Below are 22,235 nucleotides of genomic sequence, written 5' to 3' on the forward strand. Positions count from 1 at the left end.
TCCATCAAACCTTCTAAATTTACGAAGCAATGAAATCAATCGATCAAATATAGAGAATCAAAACTGAACAAATAAACTTAACTAATGGAATTAATAAAGAAAATATAACAAAGGAAATGAACAAGTGAAATTATCCAAAAAAAAGAAAAAGAATAAATGACGAAATGTGGTGAATCTGGTTCTTTTTGGCAAGAATGGCCTCATACATATACTGGGATACAAAGTTTTATATGACCACCAAATTAATTCCAGCAGCAGTCATTTGTTTTAAGATAAACAATTTTGAATCGTTGTGAACCTGCTGGAGATCTTCAGCCGATAGCCACGTTCTTCTCTCCTCTTTTTTTTTATTTATTTAGCATCCAGATTTGACACACAAGGATCAATACATCAAAACACATTCAAGTTTGATGCAACATACAGAGGTATACATTTGATCTTAAAGAGCAAAAAAGAAAGGAAAATAATATAAAGATGCAACAAGATATCAACGAGAGGTAATAAAACAAAGAGAAAAAGAAGAAAAAGAAAATATATCGGTGTAAACAGAGGACTATTATTGAATCATTGAAAATGAACCAGAAACAAATTTTTGAATGCAAGAGGGTTGTTGGAATAGGGCTATTCCTGTTGATTTTGCACATATCTGGGCCGATCTTGTCATACACAAGTCGAATCCACATGGGTGCGTAGATGAAAGAAATTGGGAGGGTAAAGAAGACAAAGAAAGCAATAGAAGAGTAACGGTGCTTACTGAGGGTCGGCTGAGAGGGAACGGGATCTCCTTTGTACGCCTTACAACTATAGATGTGCCTACCTTCTTTAGCTTATTTCCAGATTTACTGCCGTAGGGGTTGGCCACCTTTAGATGAGTGAGGAAGAAAGGAAGGGGGATAAGGGGAAGGAGAAGAAGAGATCTGATGGGGTGGAAGCGGATCGTTCAGAAGAGGTGCGATGGAAGGGTGAAGATGGATGCCCGATTCCTCTGTGCACTCCCCTCTTTAAAGAAGAAGAGGAGCGTTCGAGAGAGAGGAGTCAGTTAAAGATCAATGGTCGAGGGAGATCCTCGAGTGATCAAAGGCGCGAATGAGAGGTGGTCGTTTGCAATTTTTTCAAATTCCAAAAGAGGGGGCTCTTTTCAAGATTTTTCTAAAAGATGGTTTTTGATTTTCAAAAAGGGGTTTTTAAGAGAGGGTCTTTGACAAAAAGTTTTTTTTTTTGTTTTTAAAGGAGGGTAAACTGTATAGTTTTTGAATTTTTTGGATTTTTGATTGTCTCATTTTTTTGTTCTTTTTCTTGAATTTCAATATTTCTTGTATTTTTTTTTTTTGAAGACAAAATTCTAAAAACTAAGGAATTTGACTATTTTTTTTACAAAATTTGAAAAATATTTACAAAAGAAAAGTTTTTCTGAAAAGTCAAGGTTATTTTGTGGAAATTTCTTTAGAAGAATGGGTTTGGACCCAAGTTTTGAGAAAATATTCGAGTTTTGAAACTCGAATTGAGAAATATAACACGATGGATCCAAACGGATGCCGGATGGACTGTCCGAGCTATTTAAAAACTATTTTTGGTATTTCTTGTAATTTTAATTAAAAGTTGGACAACGAGACTCAGATTTGGATCTGAACAATGGATCCGGATCCGAAATCAAGTCAGACATTTAATTTCAGTAAAATTTGAGAAATGAACTGGAATTTAGATTTAAAAGGGACTCGGTTGCTCATAAAATGATATCAAGGGCAAAAAGGAAATATTTAAAAGATTTTGAAAAATTTGGGGTGTTCACATACCCCCATGCTTGAATGTTTGTTAGTCCCTTAACAAACCACTGACTATGCTATGCAACAAAAACAAGAAATGCTAGACATGAATGCATAAAAACTAAATCACTTTCGTAGGAATCACGATTGCATTTAGCTTATGCAACAAGCCCTTTAAACCCCTGGGTTACCCCAGTGGACGAGTAAGGTCTCGTGACGGTTTGCAGAGATGCTACCCACAAACATCAATGAAATGCAGGACTGAATTTTCAAACATAGTAGGCAGTTAAGAAAACAGTTGGAACAAATATTTCATGTAATGGACACTCTCAAAACAAATTCAGAAATCGCATGCCACCACAGTAAAAATCTTTTTCCTTCACTTTTCTAAAATTGTAGCTATCTATGATTTTTCTCAGAAAGTCAAGTATTATCATGTTTTACTCATTTATCCTCACCTGTAAATTTTCTGCACAGTAATTCATACATATTCCTAAGCAATGAACTTTTTTTCTCAATCAGCACATTCTTTTTCTTCTGCTTTTAAATTTTTCACCCTTTTTCAATTTTCTCTCTTGAGCATTCTTCTCACATGAGCACTATTTCGAATATCCAGTTTTCGTGACCCGTGTAGCGAGCTTTGGGTCAGTGACTCCCAGGCCAGATGACCTTAGGGCACTAGATACAGAGTATCCCTTGGACTTAATTGCTCGATTCACTAAACCTTCTATTCTAATAGTTTACGTATAGTCTTCCTCTCGTCATGTGCAATGTCTCTATCTCTTAGCTTTCTATGCAGTTCATGTAACAAGCTTTCGAACCGGTGGCTCCCAAACCAGCTGGCTTTGGGGCACCAGGTGTAAAACACCCTTCAGATTCTACTTGCTCGAACTACAAAGGCCACATATATCGACTAGAGAGGAGGATAATCTCCTTTGTTATCCTTTTCGTCAAGAGACTCAAACACTTCATCTCGTGTCTGAGTTCCACTACTTGGATTCATGAAGACCTCAACAACTAAACGTAGCTCTATTCTTTTAAGCTCATTTTTCAAAAACATCTTTCCATTGCTTATTTCTTTCACAAAACATACTATGCATACTTATACTGAAGTGATTCAAAACTTTCTAACAATCAAATACTATCTTTTCTTTGAATTTTCTCATAAATAACTACTCTATTTGAATCAGTTTAGAGAAAAAAAATTTTTACATGGGGCTTAAAAATTTCTAAACTGTTAGATTATGCCACAAACAATCATATATGCTACAAACTTGTTCTTAAACGCCTACTTTAGCTACCATACATATAAAAAAAAAAAAATTTGTGCATCTAAACCACCCCCCCCATGCTTGAATCACACTGTCCCTAGTGACATACAAAATATATCAGAATGCAATGCAAATGCACACTAAAAGACAAGAAAATGAATATGGGAGAAAGGATAAATACAACCTGATCTGTGTCGGGCTTCTGAAATTGATTGACTTGACTTTGCAGTCGATCAATGAATTCTCTGAAGGCTCTACTCTGTACCTGGTAACTCATTCTCATGCACTAATTGTTAGATTCTTCCTACATAAACCAAAAACAAATGTCAGCACATATGAAATGAAATACTGGAATAAAAGCAAATATTGGAATGAAAAAAAAAAAAAAACTAATGTACATATGATACATCCCTCTGGTCGAGTCCTCATGCCTTCGTGAGATGCACTATCTCACACTCACCATTCTGTAAGGAATCTGAAATGTAGGGCTTCAGTCTTTGCCCATTAACCTTGAATGTACCTTGGGTCATAGGATCGAATAATGTAACTGCTCCATGTGGAAACACTTTTTTCACAATGTACGTTCCTCTCCATCTCGATCTCAATTTGCCTGAGAATAAATGCAGACGAGAATTGTATAGCCAAACTTTCTGCTCCGGCTCAAACACTTTTCTGATAATGTGCTTATCATGAAATGCTTTAGTGCGAGCTTTGTATAACTTAGCATTCTCATATGCATCATTCCTCAGTTCCCCTAATTCTGAGAGCTGCAGTGCTCTTGCTTTGCCAGCCTAGTTGAGGTCAAAATTCAACTTCTTGATGGCCCAATACTCTCTATGCTCCAGCTCGACAGGAAGATGGCATGCTTTCCCGAATACAAGTTGATACGGGGACATGCCAATGGGAGTCTTAAATGCAGTCCTATATGCCAAAAGTGCATCATCTAAGCATTGGGACTAATCCTTGTGGTCCGGGCGAACTGTCTTCTCTAGAATTTGCTTAATCTCCCTATTCGAAACCTCTACCTGTCCACTGGTCTGCGGATAATACGGAGTGGTGAATCTATGATTGACAGAATACCTTCTCAGAAGAGAAGCTATCTGTACATTTCTGAAATGTTTTCCACCATCGCTATTCATCGCACGTGGCACACCAAAACGACTGAAAATGTTGTGCTTAATGAACTTAAGCACCACTCTATGATCATTGGTCTTGGTTGCCACAACCTCGACCCACTTGGACACATAATCTACCGCCACTAAAATGTACAAATTTCCGAATGACGGCGGAAATGGTCCCATGAAATCTATGCCCCAAACATCAAAAATCTCGACTATCAAAATCGAGAGCAAGGGCATCATGTCCCTCTTGGACATGTTCTCAATCTGCTGACATCTAATACATCTCCTGCAGAACTCATGCGCATCCCTGTGGAGTGTGGGCCAATAAAATCCAGACTGCAAAACCTTTGCAGCTGTCTTCCTACTGCTAAAATGTCCTCCACAGGCTAAAGAATGGGAAAAACTCAAAATGGACTCGTACTCCACCTCCGTCACACATCTCCTAATGATCTGGTCTGCGCAATATCTGAACAACTCTGGTTCATCCCAATAATAGTGCCTCACCTGAGATAGGAGTCTCTCTCACTCATTCTTGTTCCAATGCTCAGGGATCTGTCTCGAAACCAGATAGTTCACAATATCAGCAAACCAGGGTAACTGCGATGTCCTGACTGACATGATCTGCTCGTCGGGGAAAGAATCACTGATTGGCCTCTGATCCTGCGTGGTCTCCACGATTAGTCTAGAAAGATGGTCTACTACTACATTCTCGCTACCCTTCTTATCTCGAATCTCGAGATCAAACTTTTGTAGTAGTAGAACCCAACGAATGAGTCTCAGTTTGGTGTCTTTCTTATTCAACAAATACTTCAATGCAGCATGATCAGAATAGACAACCACCTTCGAACCGAGCAAGTAGGACCTAAACTTGTCCAATGTGAATACTACAGCAAGTAGCTCCTTCTCTGTCATGGTATAATTCATCTGAGCATCAGACAGAGTTCTACTTGCATAGTAAATCACATAGGGCTTCCTATCAATCCGCTGTCCTAAAATAGCTCCCATAGCATTGTCAGAAGCATCGCACATAATCTTAAATGGAAACGTCCAATCTGGAGGTCTCAAAATGGGTGCAGTAATCAAGGCCTCTTTGAGAATCTTAAAGGCCTTCATGCAATCCTCGCTAAAAACAAAGGGCTGGTCCTTCTATAATAAAGTGCAAAGCGGTCGAGAGATTTTGCTGAAATCTTTTATGAACCGCCTATAAAATCCTGCATGCCCTAGAAATGACCTAATCTGCCTCACAGTGGTAGGTGGAGTCAAACGAGAAATGGATTCCACCTTCGCTCTGTCAACCTCAATGCCTCTCTTGGACACAATGTGTCCAAGCACAATCCCCTCCTAGACCATAAAATGACTCTTTTCCCAACTCAGAACAAGATTTGTCTCCGCACACCTACTTAGTACTCGAGTAAGTTTTTGGAGGTAATCTTCAAATGAAGAGCCATACACCGAAAAGTCATCCATGAACACCTCCATGACATCATTTATCATATCAGAGAAGATAGCAAGCATGCACCTCTGAAAAGTTGCCGGGGCATTGCAGAGCCCGAACAGCATTCGTCTGAATGCGAAGGTGCCATAAGGACATGTTAATGTCGTCTTCTCCTGGTCGTTAGAATGGAAAACTACTTGGTTATATCCTGAATATCCATCTAGAAAGCAATAATAGCTCTGTCCTGCGAGTCTCTCTAAAATCTGATCAATGAACGGCAGCAGGAAATGATCTTTCCTAGTTGCCACGTTCAGCTTCCTATAATCAATGCAGACTTGCCATCCTGTAGTGGTCCTCATCGGAATTCTTTCCCCCTTCTCGTTTTCTACAATAGTGAGTCTTGACATCTTCGGTACAACCTGAATCAGACTGACCCACTGGCTATCAGAAATGGGGTAAATGATGCCGGCATCCAACCACTTCACCACCTCATTCTTCACCACTTCCTTCATGTTGGGATTTAACCTTCTTTGCATATCCCGCACTGGCTTGACTTCCTCATTGCAATGGATTCTATGCATGCAGAATGAAGGATCAATCCCCTTCAAATCAGCTACTTCCCAGCCAACCGCTGCCTTGTGCTCTCATAAAATAGTCAGCAATCTCTGCTCCTGCTCCTCAGTGAGCAGTGATGAGATGATCACAGGCAGGGTCTCATCACCTCCGAGATATGCATACTTGAGTGAATCCGGTAAGGGTTTCGACTCGAGTTTCGAAGGAGACTCGATCGAAGATTTGGCAGGGGTCTCCGCAAGTGGTGGGAGAGGCTCAATGCTCGCTCTCCAAGGTGGCAACTCTGACGACACTCTAGACACATCTACGCTAACTGTACAACTACTCTTCTCTATATGATACAAATCTAATGAATCCTCAATAATATACAAATCGGGCTGCTCCTCCACTAACTCCTGTGCAATGTCTACATAAAAGCAATCCATGTCTCCCGCTGGACCCATCGCGGCATTGAAAATGTTCATCTTGACCTTCCTGTTGCCGAATGATAGATCCATGGCTCCGGTCCTACAGTTAATACATATATTGGCAGTCACCAAGAAAGGTCTGCCCAAAATGATCGGAGTCTGGTGCTGGCTATCCACTCCTTCCATATCAAGAATGATGAAATCGACGGGGAAATAGAAGTCATCCACCTTAACTAGCACATCCTCCAAGACACCTCTCGATACCTTGATAGAACGATCTGCCAGCTGAAGTGTAATAGGGGTCGATCTCATCTCTCCGAGCCCGAAAGAATCATAGAAATATCCGGGCAGAATGTTCATGCTTGCCCCCAAGATCGAGCAATGCGCATTCTATCCGGATGTTCCCTATAGTACAAGCAATGATCGGGGCTCCAGGGTCCTTGAGCTTTGGTGGTGTCTGATGCTGAAGTACTGAACTCACCTGCTCAGTCAGATGGACCCGGTTAGGAACTCTCTCTCTGAATTTCCTCTTCTGCGTATATAGTTCCTTTAGGAACTTGGCATAAGCCAGCATCTGTTGTATCACATCGAGCAAAGGCAAGTTGATCTGCATATGCTTGAAGATGTCAAGCATGTCCTGGATCTTCGTGCCCTGCTTCCCTTTGAATCCGGAAGACTCTAATGCTTTGGGATAGGGTGGTGGGGGAATATATATCGGTGGCTCCTCCTCTTTGTGAGAAGGCTCACTCCTATCCTTCTTTTGAATTGAGGATGATGATGATGATGATGGTGAAGGTGATGGTGATGAAGATGGGGATGATGATGGTGGCTGAGACGAAAAAGATGGAACACTGGTCTCTAGCTCATCGATCCTCTCTCTACTCTCTCTGGTCTCGACGTGATACTCACGTCCACTCCTTAGGGTCATGACAAATTTGGCCTGCTGCTGTGAATCAGTATGAAACAGGCTTCCAGTCATCTCTTCCTTGCCCTTCGGGTTCATGACAGCCTGGCTCGGCAAAGTACCCTCGGGTCTCCTACTGATAGCCTCTGCTAACTGTCCCATTTGTGACTCTAGCTTCGCAATGGACTGTGTATGCGAGCTCAAAATCTGGATACACTTCTCGAAAGCATTCTGATTAGAGGTTTTCACCTCTTGGAATGCCTGAAGAAGTCTCTCCTCAAAAGATGTCTACGGGGCAGACTCCTGCGGAATCGAAAGAGGAAATGAAGAGGAAGACTGGGGATAACTCGGCCTCTGAAATGTTTGAGTAAATGATGGCGGCCGAGCATGCTGAGAGGATGTAGGCATCTGAATGGAAGACTGTGGATTCTTCCATGAAAAATTGGGATGGTTACGCCAACCCGGATTATATGTAGATGAAAATGGGTTGTTCTGTGATGTCTTCTTTGAAATTGTTGTAATTTTGAAAAGATTTTTATATGTAAAACATGTGAAAACCAGGCATCAAATAATAAAAACCGATTCTCACTAGTGGATGAGACCGGGTCGAACTCAAAGAACGGGAATAGTTCGTATTCAAACACACAAATCTAAACTAATCTTTATTGCCTTATTATTAAAATGTAAAATGTACGAGAAAAGTAAAACAACTAACTATTACAACAAATGAATACCCTTCGCAGAGGGCATAAAGTGCAATATTTACAAACCCGATTAACTTCCTAATTCTAAAAATAAAAGCAAAAATCTTCTACTCTTGTGCTTCCTCGTGTCACGTAATCATTTTCGCTCCAATCTCGTGCAATCCGTGAATCGGAAGAGTTAGGGAAGATCTGGCCTCTACCTCGTGCACTGCCGCCGGCTGAATGTTTTCCACCGGATTGAGGAAGAAGAGAAAGAGGGAGAAGAGGAAGACAGGGAATAGAATGGAAAAGGATAGGGAAAAGAAAGGGAAAGGAAATCCGATGGTTTGGAGAAGAGGGCAAAGACAGAAAACAGAGGGGGAAAGGAAGCTTTGGCGCCAAATGGTGAGAGACAGGTTGTTTTTCCCCCTTTCTCGAGTTTTTAAAGAAGGCAAAAATCGATTTGTTACAAAAATTTTTCCAGTTTTTCAAAAGGTCCTAAAATTTATTAAAAATTCTACAAATCTATTAAAAAAATATTTACAACATTCTATGTTAGTCTAATTCTAATTTTTTTCTTTTATTTTAGAAAGAAAAAATAACTACTCTAATATGTATCTTAAAAAAAAATTCTATTTCTTTTTATAAAGAAAACTAACAATATACAAATGTATACTAAATTGCAAAATAAAGCTATTTTTCTCTATTTTTCTATTTTTTTATTTTTTTTATTAAAATGCTCTATCTAGCATAAAGATGGGTTTTTTAATTGATTTTAATATGAAATCATGCATATTTTATGTAAAATTTACCTAAAAATCTATGCATGATCAAATACCCCCAGGCTTATGTTTTGCTAGTCCTCGACCAAACTAGAAAAATGAATGAAATCAACTATCACCTAACTCACTTTCGTAGGAATCACGGTTGCATTTAGCTCATGCAACAAGCCCTTTCAACCCCTGGGTTACCCCAGTGGACGAGTAAGGTCTCGTGAGGGTTTGCAGTGATGCTACCCACAAACATCTCTGTCATGTATGCAAAATATTACACATCCTCATAAGCAGTAGTTAATTAAAGACTTTATTTTCACAAAGATTTTCTGTTATTTCAAAATCAAAACATAATTAGAATCTTTTATATACCACCACCGAAAAAGAATTTCTTTCATTTTTCTAAATATCACAATTATTTATGTTTTATTCTTAGAAAATCCAATAAAAACATATTATTATTTACTTATCCTCACTCATATGTTTTCTACACAGGTTTTCTCAATCACACTTCTAAGCACTGAACTTTTCTTTCTTTTTAAGCTCTTTTCTCAATTTTTTTTATTTTTCATGCTTTTCTTTTTGCGCATTCATTCTTCTCTTATAGCTTGCGTGTGGTCTGCTTTTATGCCTTGTGCAATGTCAATATCTGCTATACTTTTTCAATGCATACCAAAAGATATCAACTAAGACATAAAAGTGACTTCCTTCATTCACCTTTATAACGTGAGAGTCAAACATTTCAATTGTATCTGTTCTCAGCTACTTAGGATTACAAAGTTTTCCACTCTCCTTTTCAAAATGGAATTAAAAGTTTCAACTTACATCTAAGTTCCATCTACTAAGGATTGTGGAATTATCCAAACAACCTAACGCAAGCTTCTTTTTCACTTTTTGAGCTCTTTTTTTATGCTTTTGTTCATTTGCTTAGTTTTTCAAAAATAGAACTGTGCATATTCATATTTATGATTCAAAATAAATTCTAACATGTATCTATCATCATTTCTTCGAAATCCGCATAAACAACCATAATTTTTAGATCCATGTCAGAAAAATTTTCTCGTGGAGCTTAAGAATCCTCTAAAAACATCAGATTTGAAATAACATTCATATAAGTTCAAACTCTTTCTTTAAAAATCTACTTTTCATGAGAGATGTGTAAACATGTGCAAGAACGTAGACAAAAATATTCTGGTGAGCTACTACACCCTCCCCCATGCTTATATGACATTGTCCCAGTGGCACTCCCCCATGCTTATATGAAACTAAGTGAATGTACATGAGACGAAATCAATGAGGGAAAGAAGGTAAACTCAATGAAATCTAAAATGTGAAAGTATGCCTACACTGAACATGATCTATGCATTATGCACATGAACTATATGAAAGTAAACTAAAAAAATGCTTTTCTATGAATATTTACAAACTCTTTAAAATATATACAAACATGTGTGAGCCCTAAACTTCTAAAAGATCAACATCCTCAATGTCTTGTCCTATCACAGCATCTGGGATATAATGCTTCAGTCGTTGCCCATTTACTTTAAAAATTGCACCCGTGCGAGGGTCAAAAAGATCTATCGCTCCATGTGAGAACACCCTATGCACAACAAATGGACCATTCCATCTTGACTTCAACTTGCCTAGAAAAAGATGAAGACGCGAATGATAAAGCCATACCTTTTGCCCAGGCTCGAACTGTTTCTTAACAATATATCGATCATGAAAATGCTTAGTTTGAGCCTTGTAAATCTTTGCACTCTCATAGACCTCATTACACAATTCCTCTAACTCACTCAACTGTAATTTTCTCTGGACTCCAGTTTGGGTTCGTGATCATCGCAAAAATTTTCCTCTCTTGATGTTTTTCTCTTTTCCTTCTCTTTAACTTTTCTCACCTCTATTTTCCTCCTTTTTGAAGGGAGAAAAATAAAAGACAGAAAAAGAAAGAGAGAAGAGAAAAGAAAAGAAAAGAAAAGAAGAGAAAGATGATTTATTTTGCGGGGTCTCACTTAACCTTAATTTTTGAAAATGAAAAATAACTCGCCTCCATTTTGAAATATTTGCAGGAAAACTGAGAGACGGGATCCGCTAGTCGGTACGAGGTTCGACTGTTCCTGGCGCCTTTACCAGGGGTAATCGAACCAAGGGTCGAATTCATGCCTTTTGCTTTGCTAAGAAATTATCTAAGAATTTATCCTAAAGATCTAAATGCACAAAGAATCATGCTTGTGCAAATGCAAAGATGTATGCTCTTTTTGAAAATGTTTTGAAATTTTCCCAAGTGTCTCTGAAATGAATATGATAATGGAGAGAAGAAATGATTTCTAACTTAGAAATTTAAGATTTAAAAATTCTAAGTTTTTGGAAATAGTCAGAGTTTGGGAAGAATGAATCTGGATATTGAAAAAGAGATGATTTTTGAATTTTGAGAAAAAAGGAGAAGCAAGGAAATTTCAAAGTCATAAATGGACTTTGAATTAGAATAGAAATGAAATAAAATTGAATTCTAACTTTGAAGTTTGAAATCAGAATGAAATATGGGAAATCTAAAGGGAATTGAGAAATAGAATTGATTTGAAAGTTGGAATTCAAGATGGAATCTGAATCCAAAGTCTGGATTCTAAATAGAGTTGAAATTCAGGAGGAGATTGAATTCTGGATTTAGAATCCTAAATGGGAATTGGATTTGAATTTTGGGATGAAATGGAATTGGTTTTAAGAATTGGAATTGGGAATAGAAGTTGATTTGAAATCTGGAATTCAAGATGGAATTTGAATCCAAAGTTTGGATTCTAAATAGAGTTGAGATTTAAAATCAAATTCTGGATTTAGAATCCGAAGTGGGAATTGGATCTGAACTCTAGGATCCAAGATGAAATTGGATTCTAATTTTTAAATGGAATTGGATCTAAGATCTGAGATCCGAAGGGGAATTGGGTTCTGGATCCTAGAATGGAATTGGATCTGAAGTCTGAGATCCACAGTGAAGTTGGATTCTAGATCCTAAAAATAGAATTGGATCTGAAGTCTGAGATCCACAGTGAAGTTGGATTCTGGATCCTAAAAATAGAATTGGATCTGAAATCTGAGATCCAAAAGTAGAGTTTACACTTTGGAAATCTGGATCCAAGTTGGGATTAGGATCTAATTTTGGATTTGGATTCTGAAAGTCTAAATGGGACTTTTGAATATGGATCTGGGTTTTGAAAACCCAGATTGAATTTAAAAATTTAGGAAAGGTCAAGCTCCAGAATCAATCTCAAACTGTGGTTTTTGAATTTGAAGATAAGAAGATGAACTTGATTTTGAGAATGAATCAGAAATTTCAAAGTTTAAATTGAGCTTTGAAATTGAATTTTTGAATTGAATTGGAATTTTGGAGTTTGAATATAAAATGGTTTTGAAATTCCAAAGTCAAATCGGACTTTGAAATTGAGATAGAATTGGAATTTTAAAATAGAAGTTTTGAGAAAAGATGTTCAAGACCACTTGGTTTTTTGAAAATAATTTTTGAAAATATGATGTAATTCTATCCTAAATGATGAATGAATTTAATAATTTTGAAATTGGATTTTGAAAAAGCTATTCATTCTTTAAATGAATTAAGAATGAGGTTGAAGATATAATATATCCCTGACTATGGTCATTGAATATATTATATAATAACCACATTTAAATTCAAGTGAAGAATAAAATATATTTTTGGTGCTTTTATAGAATTTAAAATGAAATCAACTCTCAATATACCCTGACTATGGCCATTGGTATATGTATTGAATTAATTTTAAATTAAATTCTGATAAAAGAGGAAAATATTTACAGAAAATATGATGAGTTTTGAAAAGGATCCAGTGTGGATCCAGTGTTATTTAGTAAAAGATAAAAATACTAAGTTGTGTCCTCATCTTGACTATGGCCATTGATGTGGATCATCAACTTAGGATCAATTACCTCTTACGAAATGGTGCACGTGCCATTCGTATTTCACCATTGTGAGAATTTGAGAAATAAAGGCAAAATGCATGAAAACAAGCAATTCATGATATTTACAATGCTCATTCATTCTATCTAAAACAGGAAATATAAATTTCTCATTAAAATTTAGCCATTACAATATATGAAATCAAATTTACAAATCCAAATAATGACCTTTTCCACATATTTCTTGCAAAAAGCAATTGGATTAACATGAAAATGAAAGAAAAAAATGGCATATATCATGTGGATATCTACAAAATGTTCATATACCAAGATATGAATGATGGAAAGATGGGAAATGATATATATGTATATATATCTATATACCTGCATATATATATGTATATATATATATATATATATAGATAGATACAATAACTTGGGAAAACATATGGGCATATATATATATATATATATATATATATATATATATGCATACATAAGTGTGTATGGACATATATATGTACATATATCAGAACATCTAAAATCAAATGAGAAACTATATATGAAAAGGATATTCAGAATTTTGCCTTTTAAATGAATGATAAAATGTGCATTTTACACAGTCTGTTTACTGTGTAATAAATGGTATGGTAATTCGGCAAATGTACAAAAATGACAGATATGCTAATATTAGAGAAGAGGCCTGGGCATTGATGGTGGACGCCAATGTTGCTGCATGCAGTGCTGTAACAGCATGATGATTGACACATGAAGGTGGGTTTAATGGACGAAGTGGGTGTCGTTACAGGTAGTGGTGGCAGCAAGGTAGGTGCTGCGGTAGGCAATCTAATGAAAACCTATGATGCAGATGATGGTGGTGACAAAAGGGGCAGGGTGTATGGTAGTGCTGTGGTGACAACATGCCGAATATGGTGGAATTTAGCAGATGAACTGGGGAAGTATAGGGGGAGTAACACTATGTATGCCACAATTTTGCAGCCAGTGGCAGCAGTAGGTAGATGAAATGTTGATTGTATGGGGGAAGAAATGTTGCACAGGTAAAATGAAGGTGAAAATGAGTGGTGTATGCAGGGTGACCTATAGTTAGAATATTAATATAAGTACAAGGTGGATAGATGCACACAGCATGCATGCATGTTGTTATGTAATGTATGATGACTGAGACCTCTTTTTGCTTTGTAAGTACTGCCCATATCTAACTTTATTAAACCCATCACTATATCCCTCTGACCTGCCCGAATCTCAAAACTCAAAAAAAAAAAAAAGAAATTTCAGAGCAAACTGAAGTGTAGACAATGATATCCTGAAGATTGGGGAATCTAATCTCTAATGATAAAACTCTTGCAGAAAAATGAAAACTAATATTCTCTCTATGCTAAGAGCATCAATGTCACGATTATAAGATAAGAACGAGGTATGAGCAACCTAACAAAGAGGAGAGAAAGAAAGAAAAAACATCTTCAATTCGAGAAGGAAACATACCTGTCAATGCTGCTTTTGCCCTGTGAACACTAAATCACCGTGCTATTCCAAGTCTAAAACAATTCCACACGGTCAGTATGTGATGTCATGGCCATACTCCACTTGTTTGGTACAAAATGATTAGCATTTGGTGATTCTGTCACTTGAATTAGTGCTTACGTATCCAATTTACCAAAGCCTAAAAAAAAAGGAATTAGCATATTGACAATAGACAGGCTAATATGGCAATAAATAAACTAGCCAATCAAAGATGTAATACACAGAATGGCTTGTAAATCAACCTGTAAATGACAGATATAACAAAATACTGTGAAGTGGCAGTGTGATGGATTGTAGCATAATATTTGTAACATGGCCAGGTATAACTGGATGTTGGAGATGATGATTGTAGCGTAGGCTGGGAAAATGGGGTGGTGTTGTGGTGTATTGAAGATGGATAAAGGACAAAGAGATCGTGTGTGACGCTGAGATATACAGAAAAGAGTGCCAAAACTCCATCATCACAACAATTTTCTTTTGTCCAGAAAACTCTAAAACCTCTAAACTTATGGAAGTACTTAGCAAAACTATTCTGCTCTGCAAAATTTTATCATATGCATTGCCTCTTCAGGAACACCAGTCACGAGCATTCTAGAATATCCTTAGCCATGAACTGATTGAGGCCGGTTTAGACTGAAGTATATGCTTGAGGACAGCATTGCCAGAAAAGTGAATCCGCCCTTCGCTGACCCAGAGATCTTTATTGTCACTTGATCCTTCTTAGAATGATTTGCTAGAGAATCGATCACAATGACCTTCAGATCAATGGGCACCTGATGGACCACTTTCTTCACTTGGAGACTTCTCCTATTCTCAAAATAGCCGAGTGAAATGTTATACAGAAATGCACTTGGATGCGGATCTTATATGATAAATAGGAAACCTACCGACTAATGTGATGAAAGGGACATAGAGAATGTATATCTTGTAATGAGCATGGACTGGATATCAACATTCAGAATAATGAATCAGCAAACAGAATTAACATGTTAGAACATTATCACTCGGCATATTGGTTTTTAACAGAGGATTATCAACAGATGCTTTCAAACCTGAGCCCATCTTCACCACTTCGGCATTACTTCATAACCAAACTAGCAATTCATATACTACGTCTCAATAGGATACAAAATTTTATGATGAAATTGAAGTCCAAACTCCTCGGTAGATTCCATTAATCTCGCAGCAGATCATTGCTCGGGTAATCTAACTTTTACAGGTATTATTACATAGGTTGATAACAAACGCGACCTTGTTTGCAGTTATAAATGATGAAGGGGCACTTAATCAAACGCAGGGAATGTAACGATATTAAATAGGGAATTCACAAGTGAAATGAGACAAGAAAAAAAATGATGCTAATCATGATTTGGGAAAAAAAAAGTAAGCCAGCATGAAAACCCATCTTCACGATAAAACAGCTACGAACCCAAATTTTGCTCAGCCGATCAAAGCACTTCCCAGCAGACGCTGAGGTCTGTGGAGTGCCGATGTTTAGTTTTTGATTCAAACGTCAGTGACATATTAAGTGATGATTGTTACGAGCAAAAACAAACAACAAAAAAAAAGAAAAAGAAAAACTGAAAGCATCAACAGGATGCGGGAGTTGCAGCAGCAATGGCACTTTGAGCCACAATGCAGTAAAAGTTAGGGTAGCAGATTCAATATTATCAGCATAAGAATCCAAATGTGCATAGTTAATTGAGAAGATCTTGATGTAAAGAAACAATAGACGAAAAAAAAAGGAAAATTAGGAACAAATCGACCTGCAAATCAGGAAAACCAAAACAACAACAGCAAAAAATAAAAAAAAAATAAAAAAAAAATAAAACGAAGAAAGATAAAATATGGGAAAGATGAAGAAAATATGTTGGAACTTCTGTGTTCCATTCCTTGTAGCACAAGGATATATCGGGGTTTGCTACAGACAACCCAATGGTATCCATAGTGCGGTAATGGTGAGAAAGCCAGGAGAAATTAAAGAGATTAGAATCGGAGGGTAAAGAAGCTCTTACCTGATTCTGCAGAAGTTATGAAGAAGGAAAAGGGGGGAAACGCAAAAAGAGAGGAGGATCAATCAGGAGGGACTCCGAGTGGAGAGGCAGGGGATCGATGAAGCTTCCAGAGAGTATGGTGGAGAAGAAGCGATGAAGAGGATGCTGGGGTGAGGATGGATGATGAGGGAGAGATCTGGGTGATCTTTTTAAAGGGAGGGAAGGAAGGATCGAGAGGGCCGTTCGTTGAGGATGAGCGGCTTAGATGGGAGGTGAGAGTTGAGGAGGTGCCAGCCAGCCGAGATGGAGAGAAGGAGAGGGAGAAGGCAGCTAAGGGTTTCGGCTTTTCTCCCCCGTCCCTTTTTCGCTTACGAAGGGCTTTAAAACCCTAAAAAGAGTTTTTGCGGAGGAGCCCCTCTAATTTTTGATATTTTGCAAAGGGTGGGCTCCTGAGGCTTTTAGCAAAATTAATTTTCAAAAAGGCTCAAAATCATTTATTTTTCTCGTATTTTTTCCAATTTTTTTGTTTTTGTGTTATTTTTTTATTTTCCCATTTTTTTTTGTATTTTTAAGTAAAAATCCTAAGATTTGCGAGAGAACAAAGATTAAAACTAATTTTTTTGTGTTTTTGTAAAAATATTTACAAAAGGGAATTTTTCTGAGAATTTAAAAGCTGTTTTGAGAAAATTTCTTCAGAAATGGGTTTGGATCCGGATTTTGAGGAAATATGGATTTAAAGTCCTGGATTCGGATCCGGAATTAATTTTGAATATACCAATATGAAATTTAATTCAGAAAATCTGAAGAATGACTGAAATTTAGCTTTGAAATTGCTTTGATTTTATCAGAAAATGGGGTCAGGGGAAAAAAGGTCATTTTTACAAAATTTTGAAAAATTTGGGGTGTTCACAGATGCCCCTATTTGCTACTAAGCCGGTTGAAAGCCGAGCTTAGTGGGAAAGATAACACTCCAAATTTTAAAAATGCCCCAGTTAGCAGATCCGAACTGGGTGTGGAAGAATTATTTTAAAAAATATGGCTCTTCAGGCTTAAAACCTTATCCTGAATGGTTTTGGGGAGACGAAATCCTCGAAGACGATACGATTGAGTAAAAGATGAGGAAATCGTGATGGGACTTTGGGTGAAAATCCCGAAATGGTGGAAAATCAGAATTTTGATTAGGTCTCATGGATGAGACAAGATACGCTTTTTGGAATGATTCAGGTTTAGCCCTTAACTTGGATGGGACGAAGATATATCAAAATGAACCGAATGAGGAAAGGATTATGCGAAGACCTTGATGGGACATTTTTGGAAAATGTCTCATGAAATGAAGCTCAAATAGGATCCTATCCTGGATGGATATATGAAGCATGAATTCCTCGATGGGAAGAACTATGATGGGACTGGAGGAAAATATCTCGTCAAAATGAGGAATCTCCTCGAAATGAGACTCAGGTTTAACCCAAACCTGAAAGGAAGATACCTCACGAAGCGAGGTTCCGGGTTAACTTTTTGTCTGAATAGGAAATCTACCATACGGATTTCTCAAATGGAGAAACCATAATGGGACCTTCGGAACTTGGACGAACAAATCCGAAAGGGGTTTTACGGGAGGAGGAAAATATAGGGTTACCTAAAGCTTTGAAAAGGGGAAGAAATTGGTCGTCTCATTGCTGAGACTGAAATAGCTTTTTGAAGTAAATGACCTCTCGCAGATGGTTCAAGTTTGACCTTTATCCTGAGTGGGAGAAATCTACCATACGGATTTCTCGAATGGAGAATCCATAATGGGACCTTCGGAACTTGGACGAACAAATCCGAAAGGGGTTTTTGCGAAAGGAGAAAATATAGGGTTCCCTAAAGCTTCGAAAAGGGGAAGAAATTGGCTGTCTCATTGCTGAGACTGAAATAGCTTTTGAAATCAATGACCTTTCGCAGAAGGTTCAGGTTTGACCCTTATCCTGAGTGGGTCGTCCATACGGAATTCTTCAATGAGAAAACTGTGATGGGACGTGAAGAGATACTTCCTTCAGAGGCAACTCTTTTGGAAAATATAAACAACGCTAGGTTGCATCAAAATGGATATTGAATGTTTATTTCATTCTTGGAATAGCTAAGAAATTTTGCCAATAAAATAAAATTACAGCTGATTCAAACGCTTGGAAATGTGCACGTATGTGCAAAAGATATTTCCTCTTTTACTTAGAGTATTTCCCCCAAATGAGGTTAACTCCTCAGTTCTAAGAGTCAGATTCAAATTTTTAGCGGTGATGATTTTCTTCAAGGAAGCTATCCATTTCCCTGATATGAGAATAGAAGAAATATTCTTAATTTCATAAAAGCAAGTAATGAAAAGATATTGATAAAAGAATTTTGCATGAGAAAAGATGACTTCTGGCAAACTTTGGCAGTTTGATATTTGGGTGTTTTCCCACGATGATCTTTTTGCACTCTTTTTGAGTCATTGGGCTTTCCGGGCTTTTTACATCATCCTTCATTTTGGAGATGTCCTGACTTTTCTCTCTTTTTCAGGGAAGGGTACGTTACAAACTACTTCATCTTGGAGATGTTTCGATCCTTCTTTTATCTTAGGGATTCTATTGATGATATTGGATCAAAAGGTCTATTGATGATAGCAGAAATCAAATATCATTTAGGGTTTGTCGGTAGGTTCATCGCACTCGCCTTCATCTCGACGGTGATCTGAACTTTCCCTGGAAGGATCCTTCACAAACTCCTTCATCTCGGTAGATGATCCAAATCTTCTTTGGCCCCGGGGGTCTGCTCGCCTATTCGTCTTCATCTTGACGACAATTGAGAGATCCCTTTTGCAGATATTTGATTGCAGCTTTAAATGTAACGAGGAAACATGGATTGGGTAGGTTCTTTTTTTTTGACTGCCCAATATATTTTCACTGCCTGATTGCCAGAAAGACATTTTTAAACGGGCGCCATAGCCAAGATCAATATCAATTCGCTTCTGGCTTTTCAACATCATCGAAGATTTCTTTCACTGATCATATCGAGGATATTTCTTACATCCTTTTGGTTGATCAATTAGGAAAAAATTTGAATTTTACCTCTTTTCGCAAAAAAGTTTCACCCTTTTGGAAAGAAATACTAGAGGTAATCTGAGGAAATTCTTTCATGTAGTAAGAATATTGGAGTCAATAACTGTTTTTAGCAAATTGGCATAATGTTCCAGAATTCTTTTGTGAAATAATCACTCAATATAGATTTTGATACATCCTTTAGCTGAAATTTTGGAAGAAATAACATGAAGATATTGGGTTTTATCACACAACATTTGCTCAACAGGGACTCAACCTAAGAGCCGCAAAGAAAAATATTGGATCCATAGGGATTCATCCTACAGACTGAAAAATGAAATAAGAATTCAACCTAAGAATTTGTAAAAGAATTTTTTGACTAATAAGAATTTATCTATAGACTGAATTTTTGAAGAATGAGTTTGGTTTAATAGGAATTCAACCTAAGAACCGTAAAAGAATATTTGATCGGTAGGAATTCAACCTACAGACTGAAATTTTTTAAAAAATGAATTTTGGTTTAATAGGAGTTCAACCTAAGAACCGTAAAAGAATATAGATTAGTAGGATTTCAAACTACAGATTTACTTTTTGAAAAATGAATGTGATTCGATAGGAATTCAACCTAAGAACCATAAAAAGAATATGGATTAGTAGGAATTCAACCTACAGATTTACTTTTTGAAAAATGAATGTGATTCGATAGGAATTCATCCTAAGAACCGTAAAAAGAATATGGATTAGTAGGATTTCAACCTACAGATTTACTTTTTGAAAGATGAATTTGGTTCGATAGGAATTCAACCTAAGAACCGTAGAAGAATATAGATTAGTAGGATTTCAAACTACATATTTACTTTTTGAAAAATGAATGTGGTTCGATAGGAATTCAACCTAAGAACCGAAAAAAAGAATATGGATTAGTAAGAATTCAACCTACAGATTAAAATTTTGGAAAAATGAATTTTGGTTTAATAGAAATTCAACCTAAGAACTGCAAAAGAATATAGATCGGTAGGAATTCAACCTACAGACTGAAATTTTGGAAAGAAATGAATTTTGGTTTAGTAGGAATTCGACCTAAGAACCGTAAAAAGAATATAGATCAGTAGGATTTCAACCTACAGATTTACTTTTTGAAAGATGAATTTGGTTCGATAGAAATTCAACCTGAAAACCGCAAAAGAATATGGATTAGTACGAATTTATCCTACGGATTGAATTTTTGAAGAATGAATTTGGTTCAATAGGAATTCAACCTGAGAACTGCAAAAGAATATGGATCAGTAGGAATTTAACCTACGGATTGGATTTTTGAAAATGGACTTGGTTCGATAGGAATTCAGCCTAATAACCGTGAAAGAATATAGATCAGTAAGAATTCAACCTACAGATGGAATTTTTGAAAATGAGATGGGTTCAAAAGGAGTTCAACTTAAAAATCGACTTTTTGAAGGAAAATTGGTCCAGAAGGAGTTCAGCCTAAGGGCCTTGATCAGTAGGAATTCAACCTAAAGATTAATCTTTGAAAAATGACATCGGTTTAAAAGGAATTCAACCCAAGAACCTCAGATCAGCAGGAACTCAAACTACAGTTTGACTTATGAATGGTCTGAAGGGGATTCAAAATGAGAACTGCGAATTAGTAGGAATTCAACGAAAGATCGCGGATCAGTAGGGGCTCAACCTAAAGATCAACTGGAAGAAAAGGGGCCTATAGGATTTCAACCTAAGGACTGCGAATCAGTAGGACTTCATCCTAAAGCTTGCTGATCAGTAGAGGTTCAGCCTAAAGATCGAAAGAAATGGTCCTAAAGGATTTCAACCTAAGGACTGCGAATCAGTAGTACTTCAATCTAAAGCTCGTTGATGAGTAGGGATTCAGCCTAAAGATCGAAAGAAATGGTCCTAAAGGATTTCAACCTAAGGACTGCAAATCAGTAGGACTTCAACCTAAAGCTCGCTGATCAGTAGGGGTTCACCCTAAAGATCGAAAGAAATGGTCCTAAAGGATTTCAACTTAAGGACTGCGAATCAGTAGGACTTCAACCTAAAGCTCGCTGATCAGTAGGGGTTCAGCCTAAAGATCGAAAGAAATGGTCCTAAAGGATTTCAACCTAAGGACTGCGAATCAGTAGGACTTCAACCTAAAACTCGCTGATCAGTAGGGGTTCAGCCTAAAGATCGAAAGAAAAGGTCCTAAAAGATTTCAACCTAAGGACTGCGAATCAGTACGATTTCAACCTAAAGCTCGCTGATCAGTAGGAGTTCAGCCTAAAGATCAATGGAAGGAATGGTCGTAAAGGATTTCAACCTAAGGACTGCGAATCAGTAGGACTTCAACCTAAAGCTCGTTGATCAGTAGGAGTTCAGCCTAAAGATCGATGGAAGGAATGGTCCTAAAGGATTTCAACCAAAGGACTGTGAATCAGTAGGACTTCAACCTAAAGCTCGTTGATCAGTAGGAGTTCAGCCTAAAGATCGATGGAAGGAATGGTCCTAAAGGATTTCAACCTAAGGACTGTGAATCAGTAGGATTTCAACCTAAAGCTCGCTGATCAGTAGGAGTTCAGCCTAAAGATCGACTGGTTTGAGAAGGAATTTTGGTTCAAGAGGGATTTAACCTGTGAGCCATATTGGTTTGACAGGGGTTCAACCTACGAGCTTTTGATTCTATAGGAATTCAACCTAAAGATCTCCATTTAAGAAGAAAGGATTCAACTTGTGGATTGAAATAGACCATCATAGTTAAGCTGTATGTGGCCTGATTTTCAGGATTAACCCCTTATCCT

This window comes from Nuphar pumila, chromosome 1 (assembly GCF_984573655.1).
Source record: "Nuphar pumila chromosome 1, dmNupPumi1.hap1.1, whole genome shotgun sequence".
Taxonomy (NCBI): domain Eukaryota; kingdom Viridiplantae; phylum Streptophyta; class Magnoliopsida; order Nymphaeales; family Nymphaeaceae; genus Nuphar; species Nuphar pumila.